Genomic DNA, 25,071 nt, shown 5'->3' with positions numbered 1-25,071 from the left:
AATCTTCATGATGGCCCAATGGTGAGGATCTTTGTTTTCTTGATATTAGGATGCAATCTATATTGAAGGCTGCAGTCATTGACCTTCTATAGCAAATACTTCAAGTCCTCAGTTTTGGTGAGCATGACTGTATCATCTGCATAATACAGCTAGTTGATGACACTTCCTCCAATCCTAATGCTACATTCTTGTTCATAAAAGTCCAGAGCCTTGAATAATCTGTTCTGTAAATAGATTGAAAAGTTATATGGAAAGATAGACCCTGGACACACTCCCTTTTTTCAACCGTGCAGTGTTACTTTGCTATGGTTGTAGAACAACTTCCTAGTATAGATTTAAGTTTTGATAAACAGTCTCATTCTTCTCAATGGTAGCCATAATTTGTTGTGATCCACATAGTAAAATGTCTTTGGCTGCTCCTTGGAGTCAAGGACTCTAAAGCTTCATCTGACATACTTTGGGCATGTTGCAAGGAGGGACCAGTCCTTGGATAGGGACATTATGCTTGGGAGGGTGGAGGGACAGAGCAATAGAGGAAGACCTTGGCTGAGATGGATTGATTCAGTGACTAGGGTAATAGAAGTAGGTGTTTCAGAGACAATAAGGCTGACACAGGATAGAGCAGGGTTCAGTGCTATTGTACATAGGGTCACTATGAGTTGCAAGCTATCCAGAGGTGCATAACAACATATAATGCTTAAAGGGTCAATGAAATAGGAGGACATAACCATCATATACCTATGCATCTAATGATAGAGCTGCAAAATACAACAAAATTGACAGGATTGAAAAAGAAATAGACACTACCACTGAAGTAGGACACTACAGTACAATGCTGTCAAGGAGATATAGGACAATTAGAAAAATTCAATAATACAGAAGAAATACACTATACAATTAAAAAAAAACTCACTCTCCTTGACATACAGGGTTGTTGTTGTCATTTGCCATTGACTCACAACAAAATCAAAGCAGACTCTCCAACTGGTTTCAGAAGCGGTAAATAACACAAGAGGAGATTGCCCATTCTTTTCCCTTGCAACAGTTGCTGGATTCGTATCACATGTCTTTGGAATGGCACTGCTGTTTCTTACTATTTGGTCACCAGGGCTCAACATTATGCAGGATATTTCACCCAAGAAAAGGTCAATATTATTCTCCAGAAAACATGGTATATGCTCCAGAATACGTATTTTAGGTCACAAAGCAAGTGTCAATAAATTTCAAGACATTGAAATACTACATAACATTTTCTGAGACTATAATATTAAGTTAGAAATCAACAATAGAGAATAAGAGAGAATAAAAACAACCCTATACATTTGTAGGCTGAAATACACCTTACCAGAGACTCTGGGTTACAGCAAAAGCAGTACTTAGAGGTCAATGCATAGCAATAAGCATACATCAAAAGGGAAGAAAGATGGGAAAATTAATTTAATCCAGTATCTCCAGCAAATAGGAAAAGTAGAGCAAGCAAGCCTGACAACCTCTAGAAGAAAGGGAATTATAAGAAATAAATGGAATAGAAACAAAAAGAGTTGAAACTATCAGTAAGCCCTTTCTTGGGTAAGTAGAGGGACAACAAAAGAGGGGAAGACACTCAACAGATGGATTGATAACAGTGACTGCAGCAGTGGTCTTGAACATGATAATGTTTAGATTGTGATGCTGGCACAAGACAGGGCAAAGTGTCAGTCTATTCTTTATAGAACTACTGTTAGTCTTAGTCAACTACATGACACCTAACAACATAAAACAAATTATGTATTTCTTCCCCATATCCATGTCATTCTAATGATCTCTTATCCCATCAACCTGCAATACCTTTGGAATTTTCAAGAGCACTACTGTATACATTTTTAAGAAAAAGACATACTTTGGACATGTTGCCAGGAGGGACGGGTCCTTGGAGAGGGACATCATGCTTGGGAGGGTGGAGGGACAGCGCAGGAGGGGAAGACCCTCTATGAGATGGATTGATTCGGTGACTGGGGTAATCAGGATGGGTGTGTCAGAGGCAGTGTGGTTGGCGCAGGATAGAGCAGGGTTTAGGGCTGTTGTGCATAGGGTCGCTATGAGTCACAAACGACTCGACGGCACATAACAACAACAACTCAATCAGACTGCTGAAGTAGTTCATATTTAACCAGTTTTGTTGAGCTTTAAGAATGTAACAAGTAACAGTGCAACAATGAATGAATGAGAAGCCAAAATCTCTGTAAATGTTCATTAAAACTAATAAAATAATAATTTTAAAAATATAATAAATAACCTGTGTTATGCAGATGGTACAATTTTATTTGCTGAAACAGAGAAGTACCTGAAACATTTACTGCAGAGAGTTAAGGACTGTTTTCGCAATATGGATTGAAGCGCAATATCAAGAAAACAAAGATTATCACCACTAGGCCTCTTGGCAGTATCATGATAGTTGAAGAAGAGATTGAGATTGTTAACAATTTCAGCTTGATTCTACAATCAACATTCTTGGCACCAGCAGTCAAGAAATCAAAAGACAAATTGCATTAGGAAAATCTACTGTCAGGGACCTCTTCAGAGTGATGAAGAGCTCTAGAGACTAAGGTGTGCCGGATCCATGCCACTCTCTTTGCAGTTACTTGCTACACAGCAGAGAGCTGAATACCAAGGAAGAACTGGTGCCTTTGAGTTGTGGTGCTGGAGAAAAGTACTGAACATAACATGTATTGCCAAGAGAACAAACAAGTCTGTCCTGGAGAGGGTGAAACCAAGCTGTGTCTTGGAGGCAAGGATTTTGGGGCTCCATCTCATATAGTTGAGCATGTAGCCAGGAGGGACCAATCTTTGGAGAAGGATATTATGTTTGGAAGGGAAGAGGGAGAGTGCAGGTGAGGAAGACCCCAGACAAGATGGATTGACATAATAACTGGGGCAATGATAGTAGGTGTGTCAGAGACAGTAAGACTAGCTCAGGATATAGTAGGGTTCAGAACTATTGTGCATAGGGTCACTATGATGACACATAACAACAATAAAAATTGTGGTGTAGCCTAAAAAAAAAAGAATGTAACAAGTAAAACAACAACTAGAAGACATGCTCATCAGGGGACTTTATCATCACTCTCCTGCAAAACACCAAGGCCTGTGTGGCATGGCCAGCATGAGATCATCTTTTAGCCACCACTTCCCCAGCATCCACTAACGGCTACAGCCCAACCCAGGTGCACTCACAGCCTGGCCAGCAACAGAACCACGGCCTGCTTGATTGAAAGGTTGCAGTTTCAATGTGGCTCAGACCACAATATCTCCCAGAGCACTAGATCACTGCCCCTGCTGCCTGGAGACCCTGCTGTGCCTGCTACCTAGAGACTCTGCTGCCCCACGGCCTAGACACCCTGTTGCTCTGTTGCCTGGAGACCATTCAAATGTCATCCCTGCTGTCCAGCACCCGGAGCAGCAATATCACAGGTACTTTGGTCTTCAACACTGCTATATAACTACATCAACATGGGATTTCTTAAGCTCAAGGAAGAGAGGCCGGGTGGAGCCATGGTTTCAGGAGGACAACAGTCATCCTGTTCCGGATTGACGGTTATTCTCAAGAGGGGAGCACCCATATACAGGTCCTTCAGAAAACATTGCCTAAAAAAAAAACCAAAAAAAAAAACGAAACAAAAATCATTGCCATACCCTAGGTCATTATATAGTTAAAACAACGTAACATCTACTAAGTTGATGGGGGCGGGGAGCAACAACCTCATATAATGTCAAGAAAGCAGCAATCTGCTTCAGTCACCATGGAAAAACAAAATAACCCTTCTCCTAAAACAGCAGACCCAATGAATACCCAGATAGAACCAGAAGAATTATGGAAGTATGTTGATGTGGAGTTATTTAAACAACCACAGGGAAAAAAGATGCAAATGATGACAGAAACAATCTAAGTCATTAAGAGAACAAATATCCCATAGACAGCAATCCAGAAAAAAATATATTGATGAGGAGCAACTTGAAGAGCTACAGAAGAGAATACAAAAAATGAAAGAAATAATTGATAGTATAGAGGTACAAGAACTTAAAAAAAATAATCACAAGACAGGTACAGCCAACACAGTACTGGAAATAACAGAAAAGCATAAAAATGGAATCCAGAATATTAAGACAGAGATGGCAGAAGTGTCTGTCACACTCGTGAGACAAAAACTTAGAGCTGAAGACAGGGAACAGAGAGAGAACTAGAAGACGAGCCTCACTGAAAACATACTGGAAGAAAAATCAGAGAAGATATGTAAAAAAACAAAAACCCAAACAAAATCATGTGGGATGACATCAAAAGGCACAATATACATATGATTAGAATTCCAGAACATGGAAATGACAGGGAAGAAACAGAAAACTGTGGAAGTACTAGAATAAAATTGCCCAGGTATTTTGAAAAACAGGAAAAGCCACATTCAAGAAGCATAGTGAACACTAAATAGACTAGACCCAAAAAGGAAAACATCAAGACATACCATATGAAATTAAAAGATAAAGATACCAAAAGCACAAGAAGGGTCACTTACAAAGGGGAAACAATTAGATAAAGTTCTGATTTCTAAGCAGAAACCACATGAGTTAGAAGGCAATAGGGTAGCATATACAGAAAGTTGAAAACAATTGCCAGCTAAGGATCCTATACCCAGCAAAGCTCTCCATCAGATATGAAGGAGAAGTTAGATCTTTTGCAGAAAAGAAGGAGCTTAAGAAATTTAAGAAAACAAGACCACAACTTCAAGAAAAATTAAATCCTTCACACAGAGATGCCAAGGGAAAGTGCCTGGACCATAGTGACCAGAAACAAAAGAGAAAGACAGCAAAATGGCAACATCACAAAACTACTATGAGATATCATCTCACCCCAGTAAAAATAGCAAAATTTAACAGAACAACAAGCAACAAATGCTGGCAAGGTTGTAGAGAGAAGTGAGAGCCCTTATTCACTGTTGGTGGAAGTGTAAAATGGTGCAACCACTGTGGAAGACAGGGTGGCACCTTCTGCAAAAGTTGCAAAAAGAAATACCATTTGACCCAGCAATTCCACTACTGGGAATATACCCCAAAGAGACCATAACTGCCGCCCAAGCAGATAGAGGCACACCCATGTTTATTACAACTTTATTCACAATAGCAAGGAGTTGGAAACCTAAGTGCCCATCAACAAACGAATGGATAGAGAAACTGTGGTATATTCACACAATGGAATACTATGCTGCATTGAAAAACAAGGAACTCATGAACTATTATTCAAAATGGGTGACCCTGGAAGACATTATGCTGAGTGAAATATTTCAGTCATAAAAGAACAAATACTGCATAGTGCCACTGTTGTAAAACAGGACTGACATTGGGGTTGGGGGGAATCTGAGAAGGATGGGATAAATAATGTATACTGTATTGAAACAGTTGAGGGAGAAAACTGTTTAAAAGGGCGATGTGATTAGGTAGTACTGTCATGACAGGAGTCCAGAACGAAGGCTGCATAGTGGAGTGGACCTGGGGGGAGGGATTGTAAAACAGTGAAACTTTTCAAAGAGAAGTGCAACAATGAAAGAATGGAAATCCAGTCTCTAAATTTTCATTAAAATAAAAAATGGCAACATCAATAATCACACTTAATGTGAATGGACTAAATGCACCAATTAAGGGAAAAGAATAGCAGAATGGATATAAAAAAAATTAAAAGCCCAGTAATATATTGCTTATGTGAGACATCTGAAAGAAAAAGAGAAAGACTGGAAAAAAATATGTGAAGCAAATGGCAACCAGAGAAAAGCAGGAGTGGCAATACTAATCTCTGATAAAATAAATTTCAGAATTAAAACCACCATAAAAGATAAGGAAGAGCATTAAATACTGATTAAAGGCAAATAGATCAAGAAGACATAACCTTTATCAACATTTTTGCACTAAATAATAGACCTGTAAAATACATAAAACAACGAGGAACAGAAGTGAAGAAAGAAATTAGCACAATAGTGGTAGGAGACTTCAACACATCACTATTACCAAAGGTTGGGTCAACTAAAAAGAAACAACAAAAATGCAGAATTAGTCTATACAGTTAGCCAGCTTGAACTTGTGGATGTATTCAGGGTACTGCACCCAAGTAAAAATCGATTCATTTTTTTCTCAAATGCACATGATAAATCATCCAGAACTGATCACATATTAGGGCAAAAAGTAAGCCTCAACAAATTGAAAAAAAAAATTTAAATAATACCAAGTATATTCTCAAATCACAATGCCTTAAACTAGAAATCTACCTCAGGAGGGTAAAGCTTACAAAACCACCCATGTGGAAATTTAATAACTCTGCTAGAACATGATTGTGTTATAAAAGAAATAATGAAATTTTAAAAGTCCTTGAAACAAATGAAAATAAACATACCAAAACCTCTGGGATGCAGCTAAGGCAGTCCTCAAAGGGCAGTTCACAGCAATACACACATACCTAAAAAAGGAAGATGAAAAACAATGACCTAACTCAATACCTTGACCAAATAGAAAAAGAACAATCTAATCTAATCCTACAGCCTCTAGAAGAAAGGAAATGTTAAGGACAAGAGCTGAAATCAATGAGATAGAAAACAAACAACGGAAACCATTCAAAAGACCAGGAGCTGATTTTTTTTAAAGGGTCAATAAAAACCACTGATTAACAAACAAAAAGGGAAAGGGGGAAGACACAGATAACTCAGTTAAGAACTTACAGAGGTAATATCACAACAGAACCAGATGAAATTAAATCTATCATATTGGAACACTATGAAAAGTTATATTCTGATTAATTTGAAAACCTAGAGGAAATAGGTTTGTACATAGGGTTTTCAGTGGCCTGCTATTTCAGAATTGGATGGCCAATCCTTCTTCCTAGACTGTCTTAATCTGAATGTTCAGATTTAGAGAAGTATCAGACAGACCAGCATTTTATAGAAAAAGTTCAATTGGGAAGGGCATATGCCAGGGATGCATGCGTCCTATCTCCATATCTTTTCAACCTTTATGCAGAACAGATTATCTGGGAGGCTGGGCTCTATGAGGAGAAATGTGGGGTCAAGATTGGTGCATGATCTATCAACAATCTGCATTATGCAGATGATACAACTGTGCTTGCTGAAACTGAGGAGGACCTGAAACGCCTGCTGCAGAGGGTTAAGGACTGCAGCCTCCAATATGGATTGAGGCTCAGTGTCAAGAAGACAAAGATTCTCACCACTGGACCAATTGGCAGCATCAGGATGGATGGTGAAGAGATTGAGATTGTTCACAGGTTTAGTTTGCTTGGCTCCACAGTCAACACTCTTGGCACCAGTAGCCAGGAAATTAAAAGGCACATTGCCATGGGAAAGTCTGCTGTTAGGGACCTCTCCAGAGTACTGAAGAGCAATGGTATCTCTCTGGAGACTAAGGTGCGTCTGTTATAGGCCATGGTTTTTGCAATCACTTGTTAGGCATCAGAGAGTTGGACAATGCCCAAGGAGGATAGAAGGAGAATTGATGCCTTTGAGCTGTGGTGCTGGAGAAGAGTGTTGAGAGTACCTTAGACTGCTAGGAAAACAAACAGGTTCATCCTGGAAAGGGTTAAACCGGGTGGCTCCTTGGAGGCAAGGATTCTGAAGCTCTGTCTAACATACTTTGGACATGTTGTAAGGAGAGACCGGTCCTTGGAGAAGGACATCATGCTTGGGAGGGTGGAGGGACAGCGCAGGAGGGGAAGGCCCTCTATGAGGTGGATTGATTCAGTGACTGGGTTAATTGGGATGGGAGTGTCAGAGACAGTGCGATTGACACAGGACAGAGCAGAGTTTAAGGCTGTTGTACATAGGGTCGCTATGAGTCGCAAGTGACTCAACGGCACATAACAACCAGAAGAGGAAGTGGACAAATTGCTCTACCCAGATTGACGTGGATAGATGTAGAACACTTGAGTAGACCCATCACAAAAGAAGAGTTCATAAAAAAGACTTCCCCATAAGAAAAGTCTTGGACCAGATGGCTTCACAGCTGAATTCTACCAAACATTCAGAAAAGATTTATTACTATTGTGCTTAAATTATTTAGTAGAACAGAAAAAGAAGAAATGCTCCCAGAGGCATTTTATGAAGCAAGCATAACTCTAATAAGAATATCAGGAGAAGATATTAGCAAGAAAGAAAACTACAGGCCAATATCTCTCATGAATATAGATAAGAAAATCCTAACCAATAGAATCCAGAAGCCCATCAACAAAATAATTCATCTTAACTAAGTGGGATTCATAATAGATATGCAACATGGTTGAATATAAGGAAAACAATCAGTATAATTCACCATATTAACAAAGCAAATAGCAAGAACCATAGGATCTTTGCAATTTATCTCTCATGAATATAGGTAAGAAAATCCTAACCAATAGAATCCAGAAGCCCATCAACAAAATAATTCATCTTAACTAAGTGGGATTCATAATAGATATGCAACGTGGTTGAATATAAGGAAAACAATCAGTATAATTCACCATATTAACAAAGCAAATAGCAAGAACCATAGGATCTTTGCAATTGATGCAGGAAAAAAGCATTTGACAAAATCCAACACTCTTTCCTGATAAAGACTCTCAGCAAAATTGGAATAGAAGGAAATTTCCTCAACATGTAAGTATATATACAAAACCAAGAGCCAGTATCATTCTCAATAGAGAAAGACTAAAAACATTTTCCTTATGAACAGGGACCAGACAAGAATATTCACTGTCACTACTTCTATTCAATATTGTATTAGAAGTGTTTGTTCAGGCAATACAACAAGGAAAAAAAGGCATCCAGATTGGCAAGGAGATGGTTTAACTATTGCTGTATGCAGATAATATGATAGTGTATACAGAAAACCCCAAGGACTCAACAACAACAACAAAAAAAAATGTTAAAGCTAGTAGACCAATTTAGTAGAGTGGCAGAATGTAAGATCAATATAAAAAAAATCAGTAGGATCCCTCTATAGTAACAAAGGGAACTCAGAGAAGGATACCAAGAAAGCAATACCATTTATCCAACCACAAAATGAGATACTTGGGAGTGAACCTAACTAGAGACACAAAAGACCTGTACAAAGAAAATTATAGAATATTTCTATGAGACACAATAAAAGATCTAAATGGGAATATTCATGGGTAGGAAGACTCAATATTGTGAAAATGACAATCCTATCAAAAGCAATATACATATTCAACACAATCCCAATACAGATAATTCATTTTTTAAGGATACTGGAAGGGAAATAGTCAAGTTTATATGGAGAGAAAAGAGACCCTGAATATGCAAATCACTTCTGAAAAAAATTAAGTGGGAGGTATAGCACTCCCTGACCTCAAAACTTACTACACAACAGTAGTAACCAAAACAGCATGGTTCTGGTACAATGACAGGCACATAGACCAATGGAACAGAATTAAGAATCCAGAAATGGACCCATCTCTCTATGGTCAATGGATATTTTACAAGGAAATAAAACCTGTCAGATGGGGAAATGACAACATCTTCAACAAATAGTGCTGGCAAACTGGACTGTCATCTGCAGAAAGCAAAACAGGATCCACATCTCACCCCATACACAAAAATCAACACAAGGTGGATCAGACACCTGGTAGTAAAGCCCCAAACCACAAAGTTCATCAGAGACACACTGAAACCAAGCTTAGAAGGCCTAGTCTGTGGTAAAAGAGACTGCCAAATACAGCCAGAAAGGTACAATATGGAGAGGATAAAATTGATGAATGGGACTGTCTAAAGATGAAACCCCTGTGCACATCAAAAAGTTTTCCCAACAGGGTGACAAAAAAACCTACAGACTTGGTAAAAAACATTTGGCAATACCATTTCAGACAAGGGTCTCAAATCAAAAGTTTACAGAATCCTACAGGGCCTCTACAAGAAAAAGACTGATAACACAATTACAAAATGGGCAAAAGTCATGGAATGACTTTTTACATAGGAAGGTTCTAGGATGGCCAAAAGACACATGAAAAAGTGCTTAAAATCACTGGCAGTAAGAGAGATGCAAATCAAAACCACAATGAGATACCATCTCACCCCAGTAGCGATGGCAAGGTTTAACAGAACAGCAAATAATAAATGTTGGAGAGGATGTGGCGAGATAGGAACTCTTATACATTGTCAGTGGGATTGTAAAAATGGTACAAGTACTCTTGAAAGGCAGTTTGGTGTTTACTCAGCTGAACATAGAAGTTCCATATGGCCCAGGTATTCAACTGCTTGGAATATACTCTGAGAAAATGACAACTTGTACACCAGTGTTCACAGCAACATTTTTCACCATCACAAGAACATGGAAACAGCCCCAATGTCCAACTAAAATCTAATGGATTGAGAAATTATGGTACATTCTCATGATGGAATATTATGTAGCATGCAGGAGCAATGATTTTGTAAATCACTACCTGACATGGGAGGGAAAGCAATTACGCTACATGAACGAACTCAACCCTGTAAGGACAAATGCTGTGTAAGGCCATTATTGTAAAACATGTATGAGGATACAAGGGAAGGAGGGTGGGATCAGAGAGATGTGGGGGGCAGGGAGTGTGTGGTTAATCATAAAGTCACACAATTTGGATGGGTAAAGGAAATGGGAAAGATCCGGTGTGTAAAACAGTGTATATGAACTTTATAAGTAAACCAGTATAAAATAAAAATTTTATTTAAAAAAATGAGTGTAATTTTTTTGGAATTGTAATCAATTTGGAATTAGTGGAAGCTGTCCCTTTGGGAAGCAGGATATTTAAGATGTAAAACCTATGATAAAATATCTTTGTATTGGGGTGGCGGGAAGACCAGTGCTGTGTAATGAATTAATGTATTATGAATGCTGTTCAATATGGCAAGCAACAGTCACTTGTGGCATCATGTGTTATGTATTGAGCATCAGTTGGAAAGATCTCTGCATGTGGTTTAATCCACCATCTGCTCTTTACAGATGTGAGATGAGATTTCCAAAAAGATTACAGCCTCAAAAACCTAACAGTATTGCCATGAGTTGGATTCAACAGAAGTGGGTTTTCATTTTTAGTTATTGATTACTTGAAATTTGACTAGGGTAACTGAGAGAAGATAATTGAGAGATATTTTTTAATTTTATATTGGTCTGGAAACTTAAGTTGTGCCTGATGCAGGCCATGGTCTTTGCAATTACTTGCTATGCATCTGAGAGCTGGACAGTAGCTAAGGATGATAGAAGAAGGATCTGTACCTTTGAGAACAGAGTTGATCGTACTGTAGGGTGCCAGATGTCCTGGAGAGGGTGAAACCAGGCTTCCCCTGGAATAAAAGGATTTTGAGTCTCCATCTCAGGGGTGGAGGGACAACACAGGAGAGGAATACCCAGGATGCGATGGATTGACACAGTGTCTGCAGAAGTGGAATTGGGTCTGTTAGAGACAATGCTTTGGCTCAGGATAGGGCAGGTTTCAGAGCTATTGTACATAGGGTTGCTATGAATCACCTTTTCAAGCATGATGTCCTTCTCCAAGGACTGGTTCCTCCTGACTACAAGCCCAAAGTATGTGAGATGGGCCTTCAAAATCCTTGCCCCAGGGAGCAGCTTGGTTTCACCCTCTCTGGAACAAACCTGTTTGTTCTCCTGGCACTCCACAGTGTGTTCAGCACTGTTTGCCAGCACCACAACACAAAGCCATCAATTCTTCTATCATCTTTAGCCATGGTCTAACTCTCTAATACATAGCAAGTAATTATGACGATCATGGCCATATCAGGCACATCTTAGTCTCCAGACTGAAATCATTGCTCCTCAGTACTCTGGAGAGGTCCCTGACAGCAGACTTTTCCAATGCAACTCATCTTTTTATTCCCTGACTGCTGGTACCAAGAGTGTTGATTGTAGAGCCAAGCAAGCTGAAGTTTTTAACAGTCTCAACATCTCCATCTCTCACGAAGCAGTTGATCTAGTGGTAAGAATGTTTGTTTTCTTGATGTTGAGCTTCAGTCCATGTTGAAGACTACAGTCCTTGAACCTTTTACAGCAAATGCCTCATTTCCACAGTTTCAGCAAGTAAAGTTGTGCCATTTGCACAATACAGGTTGTTGATGAATCTTCCTCCAGTCATGATACTACATTCCTCCTCAACTTCCTGAATGATTGTTCTGCATCTAAATTGAAAAGGTACAGGAATAGAATACATTCCTGATCCTGAATCATGCAGTGTTTCCCTGCTCTGTTCTGACATATCCTTTGGAAATACATGTGAAAATGTCTCACGAACCTCACTTTGAAGGTGCATTCTGACTTGACTTGTTCCAAAGCAGAGTTGTTTGTTCTTTTAGCCGTAGTTTGTTGTTTTAGTGCCATTGATTTAGCTATGAATCAGCCACTCTATGAACAACAAATTGGAGTTTTACCCTGTGTTGTCCTTACATTCCCCCATATGCAGAAACCCATTGTTGCAGTCACTGTGTCAATTCATGTAGTTAAGGGTCTTCCTCTTTTTTAATTGCCTACCCTTTCCACATGATGTCTTTTTCCAAGTACTGGTGTTTCTTGAAACATGCCCTAAGTATGTGAAATGAAATGTCACTATCTTTGCCTCTAAGGCACTACCTCCAGGTTTCTTTGTTCTTTTGAATCCAGGAGATTTTCAGTAATTCTTCACCAACACCATAGGTGAGAAGAATTTTTGTTCTCTTTTAATCTTCCTTACTTATTGTCCAAGTACACAGTAGTATTTTAGTAATTATTCTTAAATAATTAATGTTGAGTAAACTCTGATTCACATTCATCTGATGCACAGTAAAGCTATGCTCCACAGGGTTTTCCATGATCGGTCTTTCAGAAAATTAACAACCCTTTCTTCTGAGGTTCCTGAGTAGAGTAGACTGGAGTCATCAACCTTTGAGTTGGTATTTTGTTTCCATTTCATTGGCTTGATTTATATGAGAATTGACACTTTGATCCTTTCTATTGTATGTTTATTTTCTATCATTTTTCCACTTTTATCTTTGTTGTTAATGTGGCTGTGATTCATGGCATATCATTTACAACAGAACAAAATATTGCTTTGTCTTGCATCATGGGTCTTTAATATGTTTGAGTCCATTGTTCTGGCCATTTATATTTTGAAGGTCTTCCAACATAGAGGCCTCCTCTTCAGTTCTATGTTGTGAAATATGCTATTGCAATGTATAGATTTTTTTTTTATTAGCTAATTTTTGGGAATGGATCACCATGCCTTTTTTTCTATTCAGTCTTATCTTTAAGTGCCATTGAACCCTGACCACCATGGACAACCCTACTGATATTTGTAATACCAATGCCATAACTTCCAGCATCATAGCAATCTGCACGCTACTACAATGCAACAAACTGGTAATTGAATGATGGCTCTTTACTTCAATATTTTTCTCTTCCTGGAGATAATTTTGCTTATCTTTCTAATATCTTGAGTTGGAAGCTTACATCACTAATTTTCATCTGTATTTTCTTTTCTGATAATGTAATAAAGACAAATATCACAATTTATGAGTTCAAAACTTAAATTTACACAGTGACTTCTTTGTACTATTGATATATTTAGAAGTATTTTGCAAATTTGAAACATATGGAGATTTTCTGAAAATACTATCTCTAGTTTTACTGTGATCAGAAATACTTTTTTCTCTTTTTATTATTTGACTGTAAGTTTAAAAAGTTTTTTTCATTTTTTTCCTTTCACCCACTGCTACATATTTTGTTTTGTGACATTAATTACAGTACATACAATGTAAACACACTTTCCACTTCCTGCTATAATTTTCCTTTCCATTAATCCTTTCTTACCCCTTCTTGCCTTCACCAGTTTATCCTTGGGTGAATGCTTATCATTTGATCTTATATGGTTTGATTATTCTTAGTAATAGCATTGTGTTTGGAGGACACAGTTCTTGGAGAAGGACTCCGTGGAAAGGTGGAAGGTAAGTGAACTAGAATAAGAGACACTGACATCGTAACAATGAACACAAGTATATTGAAGGTGGTGAAAATGGCAAGGTTCAGATCTGCTGTTTCTTGAGTGGCTATGAGTTGCAGTTAACTTGACATCCCATAACAACTCCTTTTCCTACAAACATCCAAAAATGTTTCTTTCTACTTTTAAACCTTTATTTAGGTTTGGTCTTTGTTTCTTTTTTTTAATTGGTATACGTTCAGTCATGCTAATAAATTTAGTTTAATAACAGTTATTAAAATTGATCAATGTCATTCATTACATCTCATCAAATCTCTGTGCTTCTTTCCTTTCACTACCCTACTCATCAGATAGTCTGTACTCCTGAAAAGCTGCTGAAATGAATACATACAGAAATATAGAATGATAGAGAGAGTGAATTTTAATATCCCTTGTCTTTTGCTATCAGTAGTGGCAGCAAATACAAGGCAAAGGAATGTAGGAACTTCTTTTTGCTGTTAGATCTAACATTGGGTAGAGTATGACCCACAGCCACCCTATCGGCAACAGATGTAGTCCTTGTCTTATACTTTGCCAACCTCACACTTCTGCCATTCTAGAGCCATTACAGCAGTCACTGTGTCAGTCTACCTGATTGAGGGTCTTCCTCTCCTTCACCAACCCTCTGCCCTTCTGAGCATCATGTCCCTCTCCATCTTTACCTCCAAAGAGCACTCCTGCTGCACTCTCTCCAAGATATATTTATTTGTTCCCTTTTGGCAGTCCATGAGATATTCAGTAGTCTTCTTGCCACACCACAGCTCAAAGGCATCAGTTCTGTTTTTGTCATTTTATTCATTGTCCAGCTCTCAGATGCTTAACAAGTGATTGGAAAGATCATGGCCTGAATCAGACACACCTTAGTCATCTAACTGACATCATTGTTACTCAATAATTTGGAAAGGTTCCTAACTGCAGATTTTCCCAGTGCAGTGCATCTCACTTCCTGACTGCTGGTATCAAAGGATGTTAATTGTGGATCCAGGTAAGATACAGTTGTTGACAGTGTCAGTCTTTTCTCCATCTATCATGATGTTGCCTATCGGTCCAATGGTAAGAAATTTTGTTTTCTTGAAGTTGAGATACAATGGCTATATTCTTTGACCTTATGCAACAAGGGCTTCAAGTGCTCCTTACTTTCAGCAAGGTTGTGTCATCTGCTTAACAAGGGATTTTAATGAGTCTTCCTCTGGTCTTGAGTTCACATTCTTCTTCATGGACTCCAGCTTGTCAAATAATTTGCTCAGCATACAGATCGAATAAGTATGGAGAAAGAATACAACTCTTGACATACTCCCTTCTTAATTTTAAGCCATATAGTGATTGTTCCCTTGCTCTGTTCACACAACAGCTTCTTGATCTAGGTATAGGTTCCACCTCAGCACAAGTACTCTGGGATTCCCATTGTTTTCAATAGGAATTCTCAATTATTCTCAATCCCCTTTCTTCTCAATCATAACTTGTTATGATTCACACCGCCAAGTGCCTTTGCTTACTCAATAAAGCACAAATAGATATTTTTCTGGTTTTCTTTACTTTCAGCCAGGATCCATCTAACATCAGCAGTGATATTTCTGGTGCCATGTTGTTGATGATTGCCTTTTGAGTTGAGCACAACTCATAGTAACCCTATGGACTCAAAGTTCATAGAGTTTCTGGAGGCATGTTATTTAGGAAGCAGGTGCCATTGAGTCACCTGCAATGTATAACGACACTATGTATAGCAGCTCTGATCCCATCCCTGTTCTGAGCCAGTCACCGACCCCCATTACCCCAGTTACTATATCCCTTCTTTTCATCTGGGGTCTTCCTCTCATGCACTGTCCATCCACCTTTCTGAGCATGATGTCCTTCTCCAAGGACTGATCTCTCCTGGCCACGTGCTCAAAATAAGTGAGGCAGAGCTTCAAAATCCTAGGCTCCAAGGAAAGATTTGGTTTCACCCTCTCCAAGAGAGACCTATTTGTTTTCTTGGCAATCCATGGTATGTTCAAGACTCTTCTCCAGCACCACAACTTGAAGGCATTTATTGTACTGTCATCCTTAGTCGTTGTCCAACTCTCTGAATCAGAACAAGTAATTGAGAAGACCATGGCCTGGATTAGGCACACCCTTGTATCTAGACTGACATATCATTGCTCTTCAGCACTCTGGAGAAGTCCATGACAGCAGATTTTTCCCAGTGCAGTTCATGTTTCGATTTCCTGACTGCTGGTTTTAAGAGTGTTAATTGTGGATCCAAGCAAGCTGTAATTGCTAACAATTTCAAACTCTTCTCCATCTATCATGGTGCTGCCAACTGGCCCAGGGGTGAGAATCTTTGTCTTCCTGATGTTGAGCTTCAATCCGTATTGAAGATTACAATCCTTGAATTTTTGCAGCAAGTGTTTCAGGTCTTCTTCAGTTTCAGCAAGCAAGGTTGTGCCATCTGCATATCGTAGGTTGTTAATGAGTCTTCCTCCAGTCTTGATGCCACACTCCTCTGCATAAAGCCCTGCTTCCCAAATGATATGTTCTGCATACATATTGAAAAGGTAGGGGACATGATGCTTTCTTGACACACTTTTCCTGATTTTGATCCATGCAGTGTTTCCTTTCTCTGTTCTGAGGAATGCATTTTGGCCCAAATAGGTTTTGTATAAACATGATCAAGAGTTCTAAGATTCCCATTTTTCTCAAGGTTAGCCACAATTTATTGTGATGGGCACAGACAAATAGTTGTAGTGTTATTAATTTCTGATAAAATAGATTTCTATGCAAATACCATCACAAAGGACAAGGAAGGTCACTACATAATGTGTAAAGGGTTGATAGGACATAACAGTAATAAATATCTATGCACCAAATTATAGAGCTGCAAAATATACAAAGCAAACATTAACAAAACTGAAAAAAGAAAGAGACAACAATACTATAGTAGTAGGAGACTTCAATACATCACTCTCAAAAAAAGATAGAACTACCAGAAAGAAGCTCAACAAAAATTCTGAATAATTAAATGACACATAAACAAACTAGATCTCATAGATACATACAGGCTAACACACACCAAAAAAAGCCTGATACACTTTCTTTTCCAATGTCCATGGAATGTTCTCCAGAATAGATCACATTTTAGGTCACAAGACAAGCAACAATAAACATAAAAATATTTAAAGTATCTTTTCAGACTATAATACTACAAAACTATATAAATAAGAGGATAAAGGAGGAAAAAACATACATTTGCAAACTGAACAACACCTTGCTTGAACACGAGTGTAATAGAAAAAAAAATGAAATGAAAAAGTTTATTGAAACAAATGATGGTGAAAATGCAACTTACCAAAACCTCTGGGAAACAGCCAAAGCAATCATTAGAGGTGAATTTATAGCAATAAGCAAACGCATCAAAAGTCAAGAAAAAAAATTATAATTTCAACATCTCCAACAAATTGAAAAAGAACAGAAAGAAAACCTAACACCCTCTTAAAAAAACACCAAAAAAACCAACAACACTGAAATTGTAAAAGCTAGGACAGAAATTAATGAAATAGAAAAGAGAAAAACAATGGAAAGGATCAACAAAACCAGGAGTTGGTTCTCGAAAAGGTCAAAGAAATCAACAAACCACTAACAACTAATGAAAGAAAAGACACAAATAATCCAAAAAAGAGGTGAAAGGGACAATATCATGAGAGAACCAACTAAAATAAAAAGGTTAACAATAAAATATTAAAAAACTATACTCAAACAGATATGAAAACCTAGAAGAAATGGGCAAATACTTAGAAAGTTACAACCTACTTAAACTGACACAGACTTAAATGAAACACCAGAACAGACCTATTACAAAAGAAGAAATTGAAAAGGTAATAAAACAACTTCCAACAAAAGAAAGCCCTGGACCATATGGTTTTACAAATGAATTTTATCAAACATTCAGAGAAGAATTGTCACCAATTCTACATAAAGTATTTCATAAACTAGAAAAAGAATTATCCCAGACTCATTCTATGAAGCAAACATATCCTTGATACCAAAGTTAGGTAAAAACACCACCAAAATAGAAAACTATAGTCCAAAATCTGTCATGAACAAAAATTCTGAATAAAATCCTAGCCAATAGAATCCAACAGGACATAAAACATACAAACAAAAAACAAACACTTCACCATGACCAAGTGGGATTCATAAGAGTTATGAAAGGATTTTTCAACATAAAAATAACAATCAGTGTAATTCATCATATGAACAAAGCAAAGAACAAGAACCACAAGTTCCTATCATTGCAGAAAAGGCCTTTGACAAAAATCTAACACCCTTTCCTGATTAAAACACTCAACAAAATAGGAATAGGAATTTCCTCAACATAGTAAAAAGTCTTTATGCAAAACCAAGAGCCAACATCATTCTCAAGAAGAGGAACTAGGCAAGGATGCCTACCTCTTACTCAATATTGAATTGGAAGTCTTAGTGATAGCAATAAGATAAGAGAAGGAAATAAGAGGATCAAAATTGGCAAAGAGGAGGAAAAATTATACACAGATGATTTGATAGTATACTTAGAAAACCTCAGTGAGAAAACCACTGGACATAATATACTTGAAAACTCAGTGAGAAAACCACTGGACATAGTCAATCAATTCAACAAAGTGGCCAGATACAAGAACAACATAGAAAAATCAATTGGATTTTTCTACAGTGACAGAATGCAGAGCTGGAGCTGGGGCCGGGGGAGGGCGAGGGAATACTCATCACAATAGCTAATCACAAGATTAAACACTTGGAAGTAAATCTAACTAGAAACACAAAGGACCTAGAAAATTACAAAACATTACTACAAGAAACAAAGACATCTGAAGAAATGGAAGAATATACCATGCTTTTGGATGTTAGGTCTTCTCACTGGATTTAAGGCCAAGGACTCAAGGAAGGGACCAGAGAGAAAGAGAAAGCTAAACAATCCTTATTAAGGGGGCTCCTGGTGGTATTTCTTGTTCTGCAGAGAGAGAGACAGGCAAAGAGACCAGGGAAATACCACACCCTAAGGTTGATTAGGGCAGGTCTTTATAGTAAGGATCTTTAGAACGGGAAGTGGGGGGAACAGTCCTTTGTGGTTTGGCCAGGTAGGTGGTCTTCTAGAGAGGGAAGGGAGGGGCACTCCATAGTAGTTTACTCAGATGGGCAAGGCTGTTCACTTCCTTTGTTGACTTGTTGATACTCTTTGAATCCTTCCTTCTCTCTTTGACCTTGGTCTGAGTTCTCATCTTTAGTTTGGGTAATCTCTCTGAGCTTATAAAAATGGACTCTTTTATGGAAGATAGCATGTAGCCTGGCTAACAGACACTGAATCATATGGTCGCACTTGGATCAATCATCTCTTTCTGCTGTTGTATTAATGTGGTATGTCCAATTTGGCTCTTGCTGGGGGATGGCTTGGGAGATTACCAGCATGGAGCCGTCTGTTAAATGTACTTGGTCTGTGTGCTGTTCTTTTTCATCTGACATCAGATTAGAGGACAGTACAACCAAAATGGTCATGCTGAGTGAGATTGTAGGTCTGGGTTTGGCACCTAAACTCTTTGATATAGGTTGTCAGGTCTTTGGAAAATGAGCCTAAGTGTTTTTCAATTGATAATTTAAAAATATACAGAATGTGCTATCTTTAAACTAGTACCATATTAATCTTAAAACAAGAAGGAAGAGATAAATTTGAAAATATTTTTAATTCTTAACACTGTCTGAAAAATTTAAAGTGGGTCGAAAATACTTTAAGGAAAAAGGAAATAAAATTCTTAAACCTGTTTAGTAAAAGAAAGAGAAAGAAGGGTATTGTTGGATACGATAGAAATTGGCTGAGTTTTGATAGAGAGTAATGTGCTGGAATGGGGTAGGGGCAGTTTGGAAGGAGGGAAGGGCACAGGAATTTGATCCCTTTATCTGTGATATTTGGTCTAGAGTCTAAAGGAGTAAGGCATGTGGGATTATTTACTGAAGGGTCAGAAAAAGGAGAGAGATGATGTTTTATCTGTGGACTGGGGTTGGAAAAGGAAGGTGATATTTTCGTTTCAGAAGATTTAAGATCTGGAGGTTAGTTAATATTTTGGCTGCAGTTTCAGGCTGCGTCTGGGAGAGGCCAGCATATTGCCCATGTAACATTTACTAAGTCATTTCATGCATGTTCACCATACCAAAATGCTACATTTTAATAACTGCAATTTTCTCAATTGGTTCAAAACCAGCATGGCTTGGTTTCACTTGGTAAAGTTAATATGATTTAAAAATATAGATACATATATGTGTACATGCACATAACTACACTTTTAAATCATGGAAAAACAATACTTTTCAAAGATAGGCCAGTTGGAAAAGGCATCAAAGTAAAGAAATAAAAGCAAATACTAAAAGCTACTTTTACTGAAGAGCAACATCAGATTGGAAACTAAGGTGCACCTGATCCAGGCTATAGCCTTCGCAATTATGTGCTATGCATCGGAGAGTTGGACAGTGAATAGGGATAATAGAAAGAGAATTGATACCTTTGAGCTGTGGTGCTGGAGAAGAGTGTTGAATATACCATGGACTGCCAGGAGAACAAACAGGTTTGTCCTGGAGACGTTGAAGCCAGAATGCTTCTTGGAGTCAAGGATTCTTAAGCTTCGTCTGACATACTTTGGGCATGTTGCAAGGAGAGACTGGGCCTTGGAGAGGGACATCAATCATGTTTGGGAGAGTGGAGGGACAGCACAGGAGAGGAAGACCCTCAATGAGATGGATCGATTCTGTGATTGGGGTGGTGGGAATGAGTGTGTTTGAGATGGCAAGTATGGCACAGGATAGAGTGGCATTTAGGGCTCTTGTACATAAGGTCACTACGAGTTGCAAGCAACTCGATGGCACGTAACAACAACAATAACAGTGGGCTAAGAGAACCTGCACAGGTTCGCAGATTTTACAGAGAGATTGGAGCCCAAGTAAAAGAAAGGTTAGATGGGGTTTCTGACCATCTTTGAGTCCATTGGCAGAAATTGTCAGGATCTTGAATGGTATTAAAATGGAAAGTCCTGTTTTTAGGCTATTGAGAATTATTATTTAGCTGGTATTGTGGCAATGCTTGGTTACAGTAAAAGATTAGTCTTGGGATGGAAGTCTTCAGCCAGGCCCAAGTTTGAAAGATTTTAAAGGAGGCAGCCCAAAGGCTGTCCCTTGGGGGTTTAGACATTTGGCTACCCATGGTGTTCAGGTCCATAGATGAGGGCAGCCGAGATTAGAGTCCTCTGAAAATTGGAAGCCTCAAAGTCTAGGAAAGGCTAAGAGATGGTGTGGGCAATCCCTACCACAATCAATAGCCTAGAAGCGCCTGGTGCTTGGGTGGGCTCCTGATGCAAGCCTGCTTTTTTTTTTTTTTTTTTTTTTTAAATATTGTAGGTGTGCAAACAGGAGTCCGGTACAAACACACCTGAATCACAAGGGAGTTAAAAATGCCTGGAAAATACCTGGGGAGTTTTATAAACAATTGAGTTTAGCTTTAGGAGCTTCCAGGGAAGGGGAGAGGAGAATACAGAAATCAGAAGAATGAAAGGGTCAGAAAGCTCTTGATGGACGAAGGCACCAGATAACTCCTGGCAAAGACTCTTTCAGAATAGAGGTAGCAGTGGACAGGAAGAATGAGGAGTTCAGAGAAAGTGGACATTACTGATGACCAGACATAAGCACAAAAATGGATGGAAATAGGGGAGCTCTAGTGGCCTAGTGGCAAGAAGCTGTACTGCAATCCCAGAGGTACTCGGTTCGAATCCACCAGATGCTCTGCCGGAGAAGGAGGGACAATTTCCTCCTGTACCAATGAGATCTGATTTAACGGTACATGCACAAAAAAGAATAAAAGAAAATTTAAGAGAGAGAGAGAGAGAAAGAGAGAAAGAGAGAGAGAGAGAGAGAGAGAGAGAGAGAGAGAGAGAAAATGGATGGAAATAGAAAACAGAAGGTCTGTTTAATCAGTCTGTGCAGGCATCCCTCTCACTGTGCCCCTCACAGGGTATACGTGTGTCTTAACAATAGATGTACAGGTCCAGTTGGGTTCCTTAGAGGATTCCCCAGTATTGCCATTAAGCTTTATGACAACACCACGGAACCGCGGATGGAGACTCAGTCACACTCCGTGGCTTCAGAGTAGCATCAGCCATGGAGCCTCTTCACAAGCACTCAAAGCATTCAGTCAGCAAGCATACACACAAAACAGAAAAAGAGAGACCATTTCTGTTACGTTACCATTCGACATCTTAATATCATGTGAGCTGGTAGGTTCAAGAGAGAGAGAGTGAGGGGTGCCACATTTGTCCCCAAAGGGAGCAGGGGCACAACACGCCTCAACTCCCAGTTTTGTGCACCAAGATTTTAGGTCTTTGCACTGCATGAAAGGCCAAGGACTCAAGGAAAGGACAGAGAGAAAGAGAGAAAACTAAAGAAGCTTTATTAAGGGAGCTCCCGGCAGACAAGCCGCGGCCGGGGAAGACTCCGGCCACCTCCTGCCTCGCTCCCGACCGGGGACCACCGGCCCCGCGCTGCGAACGTAATAGCTCTTCAAGTCTGCAATAAAAAATGGCCTCCAATAAAACTACATTGCAAAAAAATGAGAAAGAAACAGAATGGGAAGAATAAAAAAGTTGAAGAGGGAGAACCTGAAGAATTTGTGGTAGAAAAAGTGCTGGACCGACGTGTAGTAAGCGGAAAGGTCGAGTATTTTCTCAAGTGGAAGGATTTTACAGATGCTGAAAATACTTGGGAACCTGAAGAAAATCTAGATTGCCCAAAATTGATTGAAGCATTTCTTAATTCTCAAAAAGCTGGTAAAGAAAAAGATGGCACAAGAAGAAAATCGTTATCTGGCAGTGAATCTGATGATAGCAAATCAAAGAAGAAAAGAGATGCCGTTGGCAAGCCAAGAGGCTTTGCCAGAGGTATTGATCCTGAACAAATCATTGGTGCCACAGACAGCAGTGGAGAATTAATGTTTCTCGTGAAATGGAAAGATTCAGATGAGGCTGACTTGGTGCTGGCGAAAGAAGCAAACATGAAATATCCTCAAATTGTAATTGCATTTTATGAAGAGAGACTAACTTGGCATTCTTGTTCAGAAGATGAAGCGCAATAATTGTTTGCAGTGTGTGTGTGTGTATAAAATCTGGGTCTTGGTTTTTGATTTATTAGTGAATAACAATTACATTCTAATGGAAATCAAGTTTGATATATTTGTTTTGAAGTAGTATTGGGGGAGTTATTTGGGACTTTTATTGGTTGATTTTTTTTGTTGCATCAATAACACTAGTTACTTTGAACAAATAAAAGCTTTCTGTAGTTGCTTCATTTGTCAGAAAAGAACATTTTGTGGTATATCATTTCCTCTGCATTACATTAGAGAACAGTTTTTCTAAACCTTGGAAATTTTTTTCATAACCATTACTGAACCAGAACTTGTCTTTAACCTGTAATATATGCCTAAGGACCGTTCTGGGGTTTTGTTTTATTTGTTTTGTGTGTGTGTACATAAATAACATTTATAAATTTTATTTTCTTTTTCTTTCATCAAAACTATTCTAAACAAAAATGGCATGAGTAACTTGATGTTTCAGGGTTACAGTCACTCTGGTGGACTAAAGATCAAGTTAAATAGGAAAAATTTTTAAATCAAATAAATGATCTGGTAATAAGTTGGACTGTCTAAAGCATCTGTACCAAAATCCCTGTCTGTATAATCATATAAACAAAATACTTTATTTACAAAATTTCCACGAAGAAATATCTTGATCACTGCTAAAAACCATACCCAGAGAGGAAAACTTAGATAAATACTGGCGTGTTTTAACAAGCCGAGCAAAGCTTAGTTAAATGGGCATTTGTTTCTTTTAGAGAGCTGCTCCTTTTATGGAAAGTTGAAATACTTGTGCTGTTTTGACTAAAAGGCCTGCATTCATGGAATGAATCCTAATAAGATTAGAGATGTTGCAGTTTGCTGGAAATATGGGTGAACAACTTCGTAATCTCAACTATAGACCTGTATGATTTTCTTTACCCCAATCCATTGATTAACATGTAGGTAGAATTTTCTCAGTATTTGGGTTACTGGTTCACCTGAAGCCAGGAAAAACAACTTTGTAGTAATCAGAATGTTAATCCAATTGTATATTGTTTACTTTATTGTAAATAACTGGTGAACAGTGGTCAATAAATAGTTTTATATTAAAAAAGGGGGGGGCTCTCAGGCAAGATTCGTTGGTCTGCAGAGAGGGAGAGACAGTCAGGAAAGTACCATGACCTAAGGTTGATTGTTGTTGTTGTTGTGTTGTTATGTGCTCTCGAGTCACCTGCGACTCACAGCGACCCTATATACAACAGCCCTAAACCCTGCTCTATCCTATGCCAATCTTATTGTTTCTGACACACCTAGCCCCATTATCCCAGTCACTAAATCAATCCATCTCATTGAGGGTCATCTCCTGTGCTGTCCATCCACCCTCCCAAGCATGACGTCACCCTCCAAGGACTAGTCCTTCCTTGCAACATGTTCGAAGTACGTCAGACAAAGCTTCAGAATACTTGCCTCCATGGAGCAGCCTGGTTTCACCCTCTCCAGGACAAACCTGTTCGTTCTCTTAGCAGTTCATGGTATATTCAATACTCTTCTCCAACACCACAGCACAAAAACATCAATTCTCCTTCTATCATCCCTATTCATTGTCCAGCTCTCTGATGCATAGTAGGTAATTGCAAAGACCATGGCCGGTATCAGGCACACCTTAATCTCCAGCCTGACATGATTGCTCTTCAATCCTTTGGAGAGGTCTCTGACAGCAGACTTTCCAATGCAATTCGTCTTTTAATTTGCTGGTTGCTGGTGCCAAGACTGTTGACTGTGGAGCCAAGCAAACTAAAGCTGTGAACAATCTCAATCTCTTCACCATCCATTCTGATGCTGCCAGTTGGTCCAGTGATGAGAATCTTTGTCTTCTTGACATTGAGCCTCAATCCATATTGTAGGCTGCAGTCCTTGACCCTCTGCAGCAGGTGCTTCAGGT

The 25,071-nt window shown here is 38.8% G+C and overlaps 1 pseudogene; it reads left to right on the top strand.

The window, feature by feature from the left end:
• The first annotated feature begins 22,597 nt into the window (after positions 1 to 22,597).
• Positions 22,598 to 23,150, top strand: LOC102865767 (annotated as a pseudogene).
• Positions 23,151 to 25,071: the final 1,921 nt, after the last annotated feature.

This window comes from Elephantulus edwardii, unplaced genomic scaffold (assembly GCF_000299155.1).
Source record: "Elephantulus edwardii isolate Elephantulus edwardi_28Jun2011 unplaced genomic scaffold, EleEdw1.0 scaffold00286, whole genome shotgun sequence".
Lineage (NCBI taxonomy): Eukaryota > Metazoa > Chordata > Mammalia > Macroscelidea > Macroscelididae > Elephantulus > Elephantulus edwardii.
Note: the sequence above shows the minus strand (reverse complement) of the source record. Positions and strands in the feature narration are given on the sequence as shown.